Source organism: Pseudophryne corroboree, chromosome 6 (assembly GCF_028390025.1).
Source record: "Pseudophryne corroboree isolate aPseCor3 chromosome 6, aPseCor3.hap2, whole genome shotgun sequence".
Classification (NCBI taxonomy): Eukaryota; Metazoa; Chordata; class Amphibia; order Anura; family Myobatrachidae; genus Pseudophryne; species Pseudophryne corroboree.
Window position 1 is genome coordinate 231,374,514 of NC_086449.1, and position 17,600 is coordinate 231,392,113.

General features: G+C 42.4%; 1 protein-coding gene and 1 pseudogene across 5 annotated transcripts in view; one reads left to right on the forward strand and one right to left on the reverse strand.

Annotated features, from left to right (window-relative positions):
- The window catches only part of NTRK3 (neurotrophic receptor tyrosine kinase 3), a 787,704-nt gene that overhangs the window by 398,271 nt on the left and 371,833 nt on the right, over positions 1–17,600 (reverse strand). The window lies entirely within an intron of this gene.
- Positions 13,577–13,695, forward strand: LOC134937709 (5S ribosomal RNA; annotated as a pseudogene).

Sequence of the window (17,600 nt, forward strand, 5' to 3'; positions counted from 1 at the left end):
TCTCTTTATCAACCAGTGTACAGTGCGGTAGTTCACGGCTGTGGCTACCTCTGTGTCGGCAGTCGGCAGGCAGTCCGTCCATCCATAATTGTATTATTATTATAATATATACCACCTAACTGTGGTATTTTTTTTTTCTTTCTTTATACCGTCGTCATAGTGTCATACTAGTTGTTACGAGTATACTACTATCTCTTTATCAACCAGTGTACAGTGCGGTAGTTCACGGCTGTGGCTACCTCTGTGTCGGCAGTCGGCAGGCAGTCCGTCCATCCATAATTGTATTATTATTATAATATATACCACCTAACCGTGGTATTTTTTTTTCTTTCTTTATACCGTCGTCATAGTGTCATACTAGTTGTTACGAGTATACTACTATCTCTTTATCAACCAGTGTACAGTGCGGTAGTTCACGGCTGTGGCTACCTCTGTGTCGGCACTCGGCAGGCAGTCCGTCCATCCATAATTGTATTATTATTATAATATATACCACCTAACCGTGGTTTTTTTTTCATTCTTTATACCGTCGTCATAGTGTCATACTAGTTGTTACGAGTATACTACTATCTCTTTATCAACCAGTGTACAGTGCGGTAGTTCACGGCTGTGGCTACCTCTGTGTCGGCAGTCGGCAGGCAGTCCGTCCATCCATAATTGTATTATTATTATAATATATACCACCTAACTGTGGTATTTTTTTTTCTTTCTTTATACCGTCGTCATAGTGTCATACTAGTTGTTACGAGTATACTACTATCTCTTTATCAACCAGTGTACAGTGCGGTAGTTCACGGCTGTGGCTACCTCTGTGTCGGCAGTCGGCAGGCAGTCCGTCCATCCATAATTGTATTATTATTATAATATATACCACCTAACCGTGGTTTTTTTATACCACCTAACCGTGGCAGTCCGTCCATAATTGTATACTAGTATCCAATCCATCCATCTCCATTGTTTACCTGAGGTGCCTTTTAGTTCTGCCTATAAAATATGGAGAACAAAAAAGTTGAGGTTCCAAAATTAGGGAAAGATCAAGATCCACTTCCACCTCGTGCTGAAGCTGCTGCCACTAGTCATGGCCGAGACGATGAAATGCCAGCAACGTCGTCTGCCAAGGCCGATGCCCAATGTCATAGTACAGAGCATGTCAAATCCAAAACACCAAATATCAGAAAAAAAAGGACTCCAAAACCTAAAATAAAATTGTCGGAGGAGAAGCGTAAACTTGCCAATATGCCATTTACCACACGGAGTGGCAAGGAACGGCTGAGGCCCTGGCCTATGTTCATGGCTAGTGGTTCAGCTTCACATGAGGATGGAAGCACTCAGCCTCTCGCTAGAAAACTGAAAAGACTCAAGCTGGCAAAAGCACCGCAAAGAACTGTGCGTTCTTTGAAATCCCAAATCCACAAGGAGAGTCCAATTGTGTCGTTTGCGATGCCTGACCTTCCCAACACTGGACGTGAAGAGCATGCGCCTTCCACTATTTGCATGCCCCCTGCAAGTGCTGGAAGGAGCACCCGCAGTCCAGTTCCTGATAGTCAGATTGAAGATGTCAGTGTTGAAGTACACCAGGATGAGGAGGATATGGGTGTTGCTGGCGCTGGGGAGGAAATTGACCAGGAGGATTCTGATGGTGAGGTGGTTTGTTTAAGTCAGGCACCCGGGGAGACACCTGTTGTCCGTGGGAGGAATATGGCCGTTGACATGCCAGGTGAAAATACCAAAAAAATCAGCTCTTCGGTGTGGAGGTATTTCACCAGAAATGCGGACAACAGGTGTCAAGCCGTGTGTTCCCTTTGTCAAGCTGTAATAAGTAGGGGTAAGGACGTTAACCACCTCGGAACATCCTCCCTTATACGTCACCTGCAGCGCATTCATAATAAGTCAGTGACAAGTTCAAAAACTTTGGGTGACAGCGGAAGCAGTCCACTGACCAGTAAATCCCTTCCTCTTGTAACCAAGCTCACGCAAACCACCCCACCAACTCCCTCAGTGTCAATTTCCTCCTTCCCCAGGAATGCCAATAGTCCTGCAGGCCATGTCACTGGCAATTCTGACGAGTCCTCTCCTGCCTGGGATTCCTCCGATGCATCCTTGCGTGTAACGCCTACTGCTGCTGGCGCTGCTGTTGTTGCCGCTGGGAGTCGATGGTCATCCCAGAGGGGAAGTCGTAAGCCCACTTGTACTACTTCCAGTAAGCAATTGACTGTTCAACAGTCCTTTGCGAGGAAGATGAAATATCACAGCAGTCATCCTACTGCAAAGCGGATAACTGAGTCCTTGACAACTATGTTGGTGTTAGACGTGCGTCCGGTATCCGCCGTTAGTTCACAGGGAACTAGACAATTTATTGAGGCAGTGTGCCCCCGTTACCAAATACCATCTAGGTTCCACTTCTCTAGGCAGGCGATACCGAGAATGTACACGGACGTCAGAAAAAGACTCACCAGTGTCCTAAAAAATGCAGTTGTACCCAATGTCCACTTAACCACGGACATGTGGACAAGTGGAGCAGGGCAGGGTCAGGACTATATGACTGTGACAGCCCACTGGGTAGATGTATGGACTCCCGCCGCAAGAACAGCAGCGGCGGCACCAGTAGCAGCATCTCGCAAACGCCAACTCTTTCCTAGGCAGGCTACGCTTTGTATCACCGCTTTCCAGAATACGCACACAGCTGAAAACCTCTTACGGCAACTGAGGAAGATCATCGCGGAATGGCTTACCCCAATTGGACTCTCCTGTGGATTTGTGGCATCGGACAACGCCAGCAATATTGTGTGTGCATTAAATATGGGCAAATTCCAGCACGTCCCATGTTTTGCACATACCTTGAATTTGGTGGTGCAGAATTTTTTAAAAAACGACAGGGGCGTGCAAGAGATGCTGTCGGTGGCCAGAAAAATTGCGGGACACTTTCGGCGTACAGGCACCACGTACAGAAGACTGGAGCACCACCAAAAACTACTGAACCTGCCCTGCCATCATCTGAAGCAAGAAGTGGTAACGAGGTGGAATTCAACCCTCTATATGCTTCAGAGGTTGGAGGAGCAGCAAAAGGCCATTCAAGCCTATACAATTGAGCACGATATAGGAGATGGAATGCACCTGTCTCAAGTGCAGTGGAGAATGATTTCAACGTTGTGCAAGGTTCTGATGCCCTTTGAACTTGCCACAGGTGAAGTCAGTTCAGACACTGCCAGCCTGAGTCAGGTCATTCCCCTCATCAGGCTTTTGCAGAAGAAGCTGGAGGCATTGAAGAAGGAGCTAACACGGAGCGATTCCGCTAGGCATGTGGGACTTGTGGATGCAGCCCTTAATTCGCTTAACAAGGATTCACGGGTGGTCAATCTGTTGAAATCAGAGCACTACATTTTGGCCACCGTGCTCGATCCTAGATTTAAAGCCTACCTTGGATCTCTCTTTCCGGCAGACACAGGTCTGCTGGGGTTGAAAGACCTGCTGGTGACAAAATTGTCAAGTCAAGCGGAACGCGACCTGTCAACATCTCCTCCTTCACATTCTCCCGCAACTGGGGGTGCGAGGAAAAGGCTCAGAATTCCGAGCCCACCCGCTGGCGGTGATGCAGGGCAGTCTGGAGCGACTGCTGATGCTGACATCTGGTCCGGACTGAAGGACCTGACAACGATTACGGACATGTCGTCTACTGTCACTGCATATGATTCTCTCAACATTGATAGAATGGTGGAGGATTATATGAGTGACCGCATCCAAGTAGGCACGTCACACAGTCCGTACTTATACTGGCAGGAAAAAGAGGCAATTTGGAGGCCCTTGCACAAACTGGCTTTATTCTACCTAAGTTGCCCTCCCACAAGTGTGTACTCCGAAAGAGTGTTTAGTGCCGCCGCTCACCTTGTCAGCAATCGGCGTACGAGGTTACATCCAGAAAATGTGGAGAAGATGATGTTCATTAAAATGAATTATAATCAATTCCTCCGCGGAGACATTGACCAGCAGCAATTGCCTCCACAAAGTACACAGGGAGCTGAGATGGTGGATTCCAGTGGGGACGAATTGATAATCTGTGAGGAGGGGGATGTACACGGTGATATATCGGAGGGTGAAGATGAGGTGGACATCTTGCCTCTGTAGAGCCAGTTTGTGCAAGGAGAGATTAATTGCTTCTTTTTTGGGGGGGGTCCAAACCAACCCGTCATATCAGTCACAGTCGTGTGGCAGACCCTGTCACTGAAATGATGGGTTGGTTAAAGTGTGCATGTCCTGTTTTGTTTATACAACATAAGGGTGGGTGGGAGGGCCCAAGGATAATTCCATCTTGCACCTCTTTTTTCTTTTCTTTTTCTTTGCATCATGTGCTGATTGGGGAGGGTTTTTTGGAAGGGACATCCTGCGTGACACTGCAGTGCCACTCCTAGATGGGCCCGGTGTTTGTGTCGGCCACTAGGGTCGCTTATCTTTCTCACACAGTCAGCTACCTCATTGCGCCTCTTTTTTTCTTTGCGTCATGTGCTGTTTGGGGAGGGTTTTTTGGAAGGGACATCCTGCGTGACACTGCAGTGCCACTCCTAGATGGGCCCGGTGTTTGTGTCGGCCACTAGGGTCACTTATCTTACTCACACAGCGACCTCGGTGCAAATTTTAGGACTAAAAATAATATTGTGAGGTGTGATGTGTTCAGAATAGGCTGAAAATGAGTGTAAATTATGTTTTTTGAGGTTAATAATACTTTGGGATCAAAATTACCCCCAAATTCTATGATTTAAGCTGTTTTTTAGGGTTTTTTGAAAAAAACACCCGAATCCAAAACACACCCGAATCCGACAAAAAAAATTCGGTGAGGTTTTGCCAAAACGCGGTCGAACCCAAAACACGGCCGCGGAACCGAACCCAAAACCAAAACACAAAACCCGAAAAATTTCAGGCGCTCATCTCTAATATATAATATATATATATATATATATATATATATATATAGTCGAGGTGAAGAAGCTGCACTCGCATATCCACTCTCACAACTGCTGGGTGCAGAATCCAGACAAAGTCCCAAATATATTTAAACAATAAGGATGCACTCACCAGACTTCTCCAAAGTGTAAAAAACGAGTCCTTAATTCCAACAGCACATACTCACAAGGTCATGGTCAACGTTTCAGCTCACAGCAGAGCCTTTTTCAAGACCAGATTACCAGAATGCCATCTCCCTTGACCATGACCTTGTGAGTATGTGCTGTTGGAATTAATGACTCGTTTTTTACACTTTGGAGAAGTCTGGTGAGTGCATCCTTATTGTTTAAAAAAAAAAAATAATAAAAAATAAATAAATATATATATATATATATATATATATATATATATATATATTGGAGAACAAATGGAGAGCGCACTCATGAATAATAAAAAATACACAATTTTTACTTGAAACATATGCTCACGTACATCAAGGTTAAAAAAGATCAGCATGAATAGCACAGTCACTTAGCCATTCTACAGCGATATTGTGGCTTGCTTCTCAACCGGCTCTGATTCCAGCAGGTGACGTCACAGCATCCACGTCTTAGGCCACGCCCAATGGTTTCGTCCAATAGGGACTTCATCAGGGCGTCAAAGTCCCTATTGGACGAAACGCATTGGGCGTGGCCTGAGATGCCACATTACTGCTTACTATGACTACTACTACTGGCACATTACTGGACACTACTACTACTTTGCCTGTAGGCCATATACATTACATGTGCATTTGCCTCCACATTGACCTGGTGAAGTAGTAAATTCATCTTTACAGCTGTTAGCCATACCAGGGAGATGAGCTCATGTTTTTTTTTTCACCTATTCTTCATAACAATGGATATGGAAAACATTTATCCACTGCTGTCTGTGTTTACCTGGAATTTACAAACTTAATATATTTTAGTCCTTTGTGTAGACTACAGTATATAATTATTTGTAATATTAATGTATTATTACTAGCTCTTTAATTTTACTTGATATCCCTATGGTGATCAAAGGCCTGAAGGATTAGCATTAGAGATAAATCAAATGAATGGAAATCTGCGTAGCCTATAGTCATTATCCAAAATGATAGCAGAATATTTTACAACCCGAATGATCATGTCATGATGATGCGCTGCCCCAGGGACTGAGGAAATAGCTTTTATTCCTATGTCTTATCGGTGATAAAGGCTACATAGCAAGAGCTTTAACTCTGAACTACTGTAACCAATAAAGTGGATAAAATACTGTCTTACATTTCTGTTGATAATTGATGAAGATTGCATTAATAATGAAAGACCAGTGTGCTCAAGGGCTAAATTTACTAACAACTTGCATTAGTGCCAATGATGTAACTTGTCTTAATAGAAAGACACATGGGAGGTCTGTGCACAAATTATCTTTTGCCATTTACTGGACCCATTTAACACCACAAACCTGCCACATTTTTTGTACTATGGATTATTTATACATTTGCCTCATTATTTATTCATGCTGTATTCTATGCGACTATTTTGGGCAATGTTTATGGGAAGAGATGCAGCTATTTTTCTTAATGTGCTTATGGCTCCCTAACACTGCACATCAATTTCTAAATAACTGGAGCTAATACTTTGACTATAAACAGATTCCTACAAATTTTACAATTAGTTTAAAACAATAGAGGATATTTTTTTTTTTTTTTTGCATGGTTAAAAGATAAATTAACTAATATGGGTCAACTCAATTCAATTACACATAATTTTGAGGAAATGAACTCACAGCATAAAGGGCCTAATTCAGGTTTGATCGCAGTGTGCGATTCAACCGGAAATATTGAGAAAAAGATGCGGGCGCATGCGCAGCGCCTGTCCTGTGCATGCGCCTGCATTTTTTTTTTTGGGTAGGGGGAGGCGCAGAAAATGTGATTGCCTCTGCATGCGGGGCAGGGAACGCTCCATTTCCAGGGAGGCAAAGGTGGACAAACGGGGTGTCGGGTGGGGGGGGGAGGCGGTGGTCAGCATGCTGGGCGGCTTTACCCTGCGATGGGCGGCCCCAGCATGCTAGGAAAAGGATAGCAAATTATTTGCAATCCTTACTGAATTAGGCCCAAAATCTGTATTCTTTGATGCCTATTTCTTCAAAGATCGCACCTAAGAAATGCAAAATTTTATTAGAAATGGAGATTTGCAGACATCATGGCAATGTCGCACAATTTTTCTACAAAATGTGACCTTGGATAATTGCATGAAAAAGTGGTAAATCATCCTGAACTCCAAAAAACTGCGATAGCAGGACAGTATAGAAGGCTGCTCGTAGGCATAAACAAAGTATTGGAGGTTGTTGAAAGGTGTCAAATAGTTGATTTTTATATTTCAATTAAAAGCTGGAAGCCAGCTTTTTCAGAAAATTAAAGTCTTTACCATATTTTGGGGTATTGTACCTTAAAATGTGTTCAAAGATTGTAATGTGTTGCAAAAACACTTTTAACTCTACTTCAAGTACAAAAACTCATTTTACATCAATACAATACAACAACGTATCTCTTTCACATGATTTATACCATTTTTTGAGCCTTCTAGGGAAAAAAACAACATGGAAAATGGCTAAATTGGCCAAATTATACTATTTAAACCCCTATAGGTGTACCCGAGTTCTGCACTGATTCCAGAAATTTTTACCTTAAAATAGAGATTTTGCCTACTCTGTCACCTACTCAGGGAGGTTAACACAAAAATAGTGAATATGCTGGAAATATGGAACACGAATTGAATTGCAAATTAAAACTGTGGTGTCATATTTCCATGAAAACAGATCGCAGGGCATACATCACTAAGTTAATTAACCCCACAGTGTGTAACAAATATAGTAAACAGCTAAAAGAAATATACAGACAGCTTACATTTAATGAAATTACATTATATATTTTTAATATAATATATATAATTAAATTATATATATTATAGTATACTTTTACCAATGTTCAGAATAGAAGCTCCCGCAAAGCATTTTTGTTTTGTTTTTTGAAGATTTGTATATTTATTACATTGATGTCACCTAAAATATATTTTGTATTTTCCAACCCCATCTTTCTAACGAACAGAAATGAGAATTTCCAAGCAGAACCCAACTGAACTGTCTACAATATACTGACTATGGCCTCCTTCTCTCCTAAGTGCTATTTATCAATTAATATTTGCAGAAAAGTCCTTTAAAACGCGTAATTTCCCCCGAATGTACTGTATGTACAGGGCTCCACTGCAGACATCTGCTACAGTACCCTATTTTCAACTATATTTTGACAAATTTACCAAGCCATTCTGGAGGTTGGCCCGTTAGCTACTGTCATCTTTAGATGGCGTTAGCCATTGTAGACATTGGCTACTTTCCATATCATTCACTGTGAGAGAGATCTGTAGGATCCTTCCCTGGCAATGGGCATTTGTACATGTGTGATTAACAGACAGCGCATGCACAGTAGCGCACCAGGGTCTGATGAAGAAGAGATCACAATAGCACTTCAATTCTAACACATCGCAGGGATGGAGAGCCCCTGTCCCTGCATGTGTTTGATGATACATTTTATAGAGCCATCATTACTTATTGCGTTTCAGTTTTATTAACTGTCAGCAAGAATTATGCATACCTATGTGGAGGGTGACCGGCATTGAATATTCTAAAGTTTGCTCTTAGAATGGCAAACATTACCTATATATATATGGAGCTTTTATACTTGGGGCCAACAAATCTATCCCTATACAGTGCTGCATGGACAGTGGTAAGGAGAAAGTGGATAATAAGCTACAGTACATGATGTATGTCTGACATGTACAGTCGTCAAGACTCTTCTGTTGATAGACATTCGTACAGCCCATGTCTTAATCATCTTAACCCACAATGCATAAGTTTACTTCAGTTCTTATAATGAAACTTGCTCTCCTAGTCAATTAATACCCTGCATGCTTATGAATACTAATTGAGCCCACTAATCTGACGCCTCTATTGTGTGTACTCTAGGCAATGAGTCCATCTTCATTTTTACATTTAAATTGGAAGTTTTAACTAATGTTATATGAATATCAGATACTAATAATTTGATTTCAAGGCATTTGTTTAATAAAACCTGTCAGTTCACATCTTTAAATAATCCTGAATGATTGCATCATGTGTAATTTACAGGTTGGCATTTGGTTTAAAATAGTAAATTTATAAACTAACTACAGTAGAATATTCTGTTTAGAATATTCTGGATATAAGCAGTCACATGTTATTTTTTTTTTTTATTTAGTGGACAAATGCTTCAATTACAGAAATTATTAACTCAGTCAAGAAACTTTCAGTCTATAGGGTTTAAATCAGACATCCTACAATACAGCTGCAATATTAACCACCCATCATCAATTCTAAAAGCTAGCTACAATTTAGGTTATTGCTTTATTAATAATTAACTCTAACAATCTTAATGGTAAATCAAGAAGGAAACAGCTGTTGTACTTTTTGAAGTCACATGGACCTTTTAATGCTCCAAAGACAATTACATTGCACATGTATGTCATCTTTTTATTGTAATGTGTTTTTGCTGGAGAGATATTGTTGACCTGGTTTCCTAATACTGGGCTGCAGTTAAATGCCTTCTCCAACCATTACACCTTCCACTGTCTAATCCCATACACCAAAAAAAGTTTGTCTCACTTCACCCTTTAACCCTTCTGTGCTCTCTTGAACATGGAAGAGGATGGATAAAGAGAAGGAGATGGAGAAGAAATAACAACAATAGTTGGAGGGGCGAGTGGATGAAGGTGTTATGTAACAATTTTCTGAAAAATTATTTTTTTAATGGATGACCTTGGGATCATAGTAACAATGTTATTTTAAACATTGCCACTAGCAGCGACAATCTCAAGATGTTTGCAGCAACTATCTTGCCTGCGATCCATAGAAATGCAATGGAGTGTGCATTCCTGCAAATGGGTCACAGTCGCAATCATGATGCAGCGGGAACGTGTGACCCATTTGCGGGTAAGCTGACAGTGGTCGCATCTGTATTTTGTGGATAAAAAAGTGCTACGTCCAAGTCTAAAGATCTCATTTATCTTTAACTGTAAATTTCTCTGTTTCATCTAAACATAACATAACACCTTCATCCACTCGCCTCTTCAATTATGAAAATGAAGAAAGAGGAAATAAGAAGCATGTAGACATTCTATAGAGCATCTAGGATAAAGAGATTTGAACCTGGTATAAATAATACAGGTCGAATAACCCATATCCAAAATGTTTGGGACCAGGAGTATTTTGGATATCGGATTTTTCTGTATTTTGGAATATTTGCATACCACAAAGAGATATCTTGGGGATGGGACCAAAGTCTAAATACAGAACACATTTATGTTTCATATACACCTAATATACACAGCCTGAAACAGGGATGTATGAAGAAAGGAGTGCAGTCTCCGTCTGGGCCCAGTCCTCTCTAGCTGTCAGTGCAGTGGGACTCGGAGCACTAGGGTAACTTACTAGGAGACCCTAGCGTTGTACCAGAGACCAGTGTGCATTTTTCCAGCCATCTTCCAACAACGGCCATTTTCCCAGTGATTTGTGCAGTGCTGCTGCGTAGCAGGACTCCGGAGGAGTAGGTGTTCGAGAGATGGGTGCAGGGTGTGTGGAGTGGACCTGTACCCAGGGGACCATGTGCACTGCACACCTTGCACCCATTACAGATATGTCACAGGCATGAAGGTCATTTTATTCAACATTTTGAATAATTTTTGCATTACACAAAGTTTGTGCACACTGAACCGTCAGAACGCAAAGGTGTCACTACCTCGTCTCGCTCAAAAAATGATGTACAGTATGTCAGAATTATGGATATGGGAGACTCAACCTGTAATAATAATAATCAATATTATTCTTACAGTATGTGCATACTATATTCATATAAACCTAATATATAGATGTGTGCTCATACATCTTGCATCAATACGCCATGCAGTGGGAGATGCCTGGCGTTAAGTGTCGGGCGTCTTTTTGGCAAAAATGTGTCTTATTCACATTGTAATGCAAACAATGCTGGCCTCAGTGTTACAATCTAATTGGCCAAAGACACACACACACACACACACACACACACACACACACACACACACACACACACACACACACACACACAGACATATCCCAGGCCAGTTATATTCATAAGCCAATTAGTTGGGTTTAGTATGATTTACCGACGGACACAATACAGATGGTCATAATCCCAGCAGCCATTGACCTAAAGTAAAAATACCGACATAGTCAAAATATTGACATTCATTATGTTAGCATAGTCAAAATGTCGACATTGTCAGAATACCGACATTTGAAATGCCAACATGTCAAAATACCAACATGATTTTTTCTGGGGGGTTTGGTGTCAATGTCGACATAGGTCGACATGGACACTGTCTAAGTGTACCGCATCCACTCACAAGGCTCGCTGCACTCGCCATGCTTCGGGCACAGTGCCTCCCTGTGCTTGGCACACTATTATATTCCTCCTCCAAGTCCACTGGGATGGCAAAGTATGAACAAGTCTGTTTTTGGACAAAATTTCCTTAAAAACGCATGTCAGCATTTTGACATTTCGGTATTTCAAATGTATTTTGTTATCTCTGCCAGCTGGTATCATCAAGGAATTATTGTGTGGTCATTAGATGCTTGGATCACACTAAATAGCAATACTATGGCCATAGGTTGTATTCAATATACCATCAATTTACTAATTGATCTGTTGCAGCTGTATTATATGTAAAGCTTATTGCATTAATAGCAGGAGCTGATGTTTTTCTTTAAGATGCATGTTGTTTGATTGTCTCATAGTAGACAATATCATTTGATGTTATATATCCTATGATGATGCATTCTTTATCTGCATAATGCTTTATATAACTTTTGCAACAGATTTAGGGGTCTATTTATCACCATCCGCATCCAGGATGCGGATGACAGGTGATAAAATCGCCAAAACTTGCACTGCGATAATTGATTACATCGCAGGGATATCAATTATCGCATGCAGGGAAAGAGCTTGCGGTCAGGCTCTGTCCCTACGATGACACTCTGCACCATCATCTGGGTATTTTTGGGAAAGAAATACCCTGATGTCCTGCTGCGCATGTCCCGCCCCTGCCAACATCACCACTACCGATGCCGCCCGGTCGACCCCCCCCATCGCGACTTCCGCTCCCTTTCCGCAGATAATATACTCACTAGTCCAGGGAGTTGGTCCGCGTTGCTCCTGCTGGCCTGCCGGGTTGCCGGATCCTGTGGTGCTGCGGTGACCCCCGGTGCTGTTAAGTGCGCTGCCGCTTTGCAGTGCCACTTTACTGCATCAGGGTCACATTGCAGCACGTGGGGGACCCGGCGCCCAGCAGCGCTCAGCAGAGCAGCGGACACCGGCTCCCTGGACAGGTGAGTATGGGGGGGGTTTACATGTTTTTCTTTTTAAACTGTGATCAGCTAGTGTGTCCATCGGACACACAGAACTGATCACTGGAGCCGGGTCCTGCTCAGCCTTCTCAGCCAGGGGCAAAGAAACCTGGGCAAATGCCTCCCTATCGCAGTGCTGCCCTGTGATCTCGCCAGCCTGAGCAGACGAGATTATCACAGGGCACACTGCAGTATTTTTTCACATTTTTTTTGTGTGTAAATTTGGCTACATCACATTTCCTATTGTAAGTATGGGGAATGCGATGTGGCTTACTAAAAAAAAAGTGAATTAAAGGGTTTGGAGCAGTTTTTCATGAAAACTGCTCCAAATGACCTTTAATACATTCAGGTGATACTAAAATAATGTGAAAAGGGTGTGAAAACACCTTTTTTTACATTATTTTAGTAAAAATATTGTTAATAAATAGATCAGGGTAGCTCGGGTGAGCGCTGCCGGGTGCAGGGTCCCCCATGTGCTGCAATGTGACCCCAGTGCAGTAAAGTGATGATGCAAAGTGGCAGCGCACTTTACAGCAGCAGGGGTCACTGCAGCACACAGGATTCGGCACCCGGCAGCCCAGCAGAAGCAGCGTGGACCGACTCCCTGGACTGGTGAGTATATTGATCTGCTTTGGGGGTCCGCAGTGCGTGGAGGTAGTCACGATAGGGGGGTCGACCAGGCGGCAGCTGTAGCAGTCATGTCGGCGGGGGTGGCACATGTGCAGCAGGACATCGGGTATTTTTCTGAAAAATACCCCGATGCTGCTGCGGAGTGTCATCGCAGGGACAGAGCTTGACCATAAACTCTGTCCCTGCATGCGATAATTGATACATCCCTGCAATGTAATCAATTATCGCAGTGCGAGTTTGGGTGATTTTATCACCTGTCATCCACATCCTGGATGCGGATGGTGATAAATAGGCCCCTTAGTCACTAAACACTTTTATTTTCAACGGACTCTCATCACTGATTTAAGGTCTGCACAATATGGTTTTTGGCCACTTCTGACCCTTACCTAACAGTGACAGCAGATCCGTTTTATGCTTTTTTTCTATTTACTTTATCTTATCTACTTTACTTATTCATCTTGAGCACGCTTTTGAGCGCTAGGTGGACTCTCATTAGTGATCCCTGAGTCAATACAAGGTACACTACTATCATACCACACTGTCAACGCCCAATACTGTCTGATCATGGACACTAAGCAGTGTTGGGCTTGGTCGGTACCTGGATGGGAGACCTCCTGGGAATACCAAGTGTTGTAGAACCAGGGTTTTGCGGACTCAGTGCCTAACACTGACAGCAGATCCACCCTCTATACCTTCCTTCTACACTTTTTTATCTTGGGAATCCAGTCCAGTGTACCTTTACATTCTGTTGTTAGGATATACATGTGGTGCATCTTAAACAAGTAGGTGATGGACCAGGCCTTAGAGTCAGGTGTGCTATTTATCTCCTATTATTGGGTAGATTATTTTCATTCACAGGACACATTATTATCATACTGACTCCACTATACAATCGATGGTGTTAAACCCATTAATAATGACATTATCACTTCCTTATATAGAACTTACTTTTGGATATATCTATAATATGCCATTAATAAAAGTTCAATTATATCAGAATTTATATGACGTTATAGTTTTAAGAGTGCGCCCATAGAAGAGTCTTCTTTTTTCTCCTTCTGTTCGTGTTATTGTTTATTGACTCAGGGTGCACCGCCTACTATGTAAACCAAGGAATTATTACCTCAGTATCTAAGATGTAGGTTTTTTCCATATCGACCAATAATCTTAATCGACCAATAATCTTAACCCAATATTTCTTCACTACTAATCACCAAGGAAGCCCCAGGGACTTTTCACTGGTAAATTATATTGCAGTGATATGTGATAAAAAAAAAAAAAAAAGATTTTTGCTGTTGCCCAAAGAGAGTAGATAGGCCCGTTAAAGACAACTGTACAGTACATTCTGTTTGTGAGCTTACATGCATAACATAACATTAGATTTTTTGAAATAGCTAACGTTATGGTAATAAAAGCAGATATTCAAAAGAAATACATTAAAAAGCAGAGTCTATAGAATCTAACAAAGATTACAGATATCTTTTTTATACATCAAATATATAACACAAAACCCACCTAAAACACCTTAAATGTGTGATCTGTTCCACATACCAATCTACGTCAATGATTCAGATGTACTTGATAACTCCTTGTAAAAATAGCACATGTGAAACATTTTTTTTTTTTACTGAGAAGTAGCTTTCTGCTGCAGTTAATGATAATGCACCGTGAGACCTTGTTAGGAGAGGAACTTAATAAAACATTTATTTTACAGAAAAATTATAAAGTTCTTGCTTTAGTAGAGACCAGCAGAAGTGACCTGACCATTGCCCATTGAGGGAAGCTGATGGATCCTGACCGCCAGTCACATAACTACATCCCATAGATTCTATATCCTATGGCGATAGTGTGCATATGCCATATGCTGTACCTGTATTATACTGTATTATACTTGCTGACTTTCTGGCTGGACACTCTGGGAGGAGGCAGCAGGCAGGTCAGTGATGCATGGCCAAGTGGGAAATTGTGGGGGATGCGTGATGGTGCAATCACTTCCTTGTACCCCACCCACTGCTATAAGATGCTGCAATTACTGGCATTGTAAATCAGGCGGTGGGACTTCAGTGATGCAATTCATTGTGAGGGCGTACCAGGGAGACTACAGGCTCCTTAATCTCGGGAAGCTCCCTTTCACATTCGGGGACAGTAGGCGAGTATGACCTGTATACTGTATGCTACTTATAATAGGGCAAATCTGTCTGAAACAGTCGTCCCATTTGCGTACACATGCTTTAAATTGGCCTACATGCCCACAACACCACATGACACGCCCACCGGATGGAGCAGTTCTGTGTGATCACATGATCACTGCCCAGTTGGTATCCAGAAACATCTGTTTAATAAATCAGCCTATATCTGCATCAATCTCTGTGCATGTGCAGAATCATCCGCATTTGGACTTCAGAATCAAGGCCAATAGACTGCATGTGTGGAAGTGTGTATTGCTGTGTACTTATGTTATGTCTCTCCTTTATACATTCAATATGATACAACAGGACATCTGAAATGGAAAACAATTTAGGAATACTTGTAAGCTGGAAGATTCCCCCGTGTGAGGTTAAACTGACAGCTATCTCACAGAGGTTTGATGGACTAGTGTCATTTTATAGCTTGCTAACTATGCACCTATCATTCTGCTTTAAAAAAACCTGTCAATAGGTTTCCATTGGCACATTAGTCATTGCATGGTCCTATGTGTCCTATGTATGAATAAAACTAAAGATGGGTAGCTACGGCTTTGTTTGCCCAGGAATGGATTGTAAAATAGCATGCCTGATGTGCTAATAGCTACACTCAGCTCCCATCTGAGCTGCTTATAGTGCTATGATCTCTCCCAGGCCAGTTCCCCCGTACAGATCTCCTGCCTTAACAGCACTTTGGCAGATGAGGGCTCAGATGACTCAGCGTGTAACTGGACTCGGAAGCCAGGTTGAGCTATTTTATAGGCACTGTCCTGGGGCAAATGGGGCCACTCGGAATAACATGTTGTGCAAAAGGCGATGTGCGATGTATAAATAAAATGCCTATCCAGAACCTAGTGACAGCATTCTTTTTCTGCAGCTACATTTGTCAGTGACAGTGGCATTCCCCTAGACATCAATAGCACAATGCATCACTGTCAGTAGATGGCACTAAAGCAGCAAATCGTTAAAGATGACTTAGAATTTAATATAATTCTGCCACCATGTAGTTTTTCCATACTATGATAGTTTAAATGTTATTCTAATTTACCTGAAGCTTAGATGTATGTGTGAATTGGTTCAGGGACTCCTAATAAATAAAAAAAAAAAAATTCTGAGCAGTGCTAATGCGACTCTATCCTGTCTAGTTGTACGTTTAACACAAGTGACTGATGTTGTGTAATGCTTACACATGTTTATTTGTGCACACAATATCGTCCTGCACATGCAGTAACTACAAAAAATACAGTTATGCTGTATGCAGGTCGGACCCATGTGCCTCCTTGCATATAGGGAGATGGACAGGGGCATTTTAAGAGAGGCTAAGCCCCGTGTGCAGCTTCATCCATCCGGGCCCCCTCCTCTCTAGCCAGCAGCGCTGTTCATCCAGAGCACCAGGGGCTCAGACTCTAATACGCACTCGCAGATCTCTGAATAAATGGCACAGCGGCGATATAACTGGAGATTTCTCTACTGTGCATGTGCAAAATGCCCAAAAAAAATGGGCGCTACGCCCTTTTCCTGGTGATGATTTGTGCTCTTACAGTGTAGTTGGTGTGGCCCCCACTGAACTCAGGGGCCTGTGTGCTCTGCACACACTGCACTCATTATAACTAGGCCAGTGGATATGGAATAGAATAGAATGATCAAATGCAGCCCAAATACAATAAACAGTGGTGTAACTACAGGCAAATGTCCAGGGGCTCACAAGGTGTAAAGGGTCCCCTGGGCTCCGGCATATGAATAGGACCAAAGCCATAGTCTGGATTTTCGGACTTTCGGATCATAGTCTGCCTTGACCACACTGACGCAGCCACCTGCTTAGTCTGTCTGCCCCCCTGTTGACTACCTTTTACCTAAGGAGGCTTCTCTGTCATTGGGTTCTGCATGTGGAGGTTGGTGTCAACCTCCACAGGTTGGTGTTGGTGTGTCTGTCCCCCTGGGTATGCCTCTGACCAGCATTCTGTGCAGCTCCTTCCTTATCTGCTGGTTCCTTGTTTGACTTTGTTGGTACCTACACAGCTGCTGTGACACATGTGGACCTAAAGGTTTAAAGAAATAGGACGCAAAACTTGACAGTTTGCCAGTGGTCTCCAAGCCTCTAGTTACACCACTGACAATAAAGGCATGTTGGAGCAAATGTGACTGATGCAGACCCACAGGAAGACAGAGATGCACCTGTCAGGGGCTATACTGTATGTCTTGCTGATGCAATGCCTGTGGACTAGTGCAAATAAACATTGATGATCCCCTCTGTTAGTATGATTGACAATTCACCCCTGAAGCTAAGAGGTACTTCTTCATAATATCACATGATTTTAAGGGAGTATTATAGAATTCTTCACTACTTTCATTCAAGCCCAA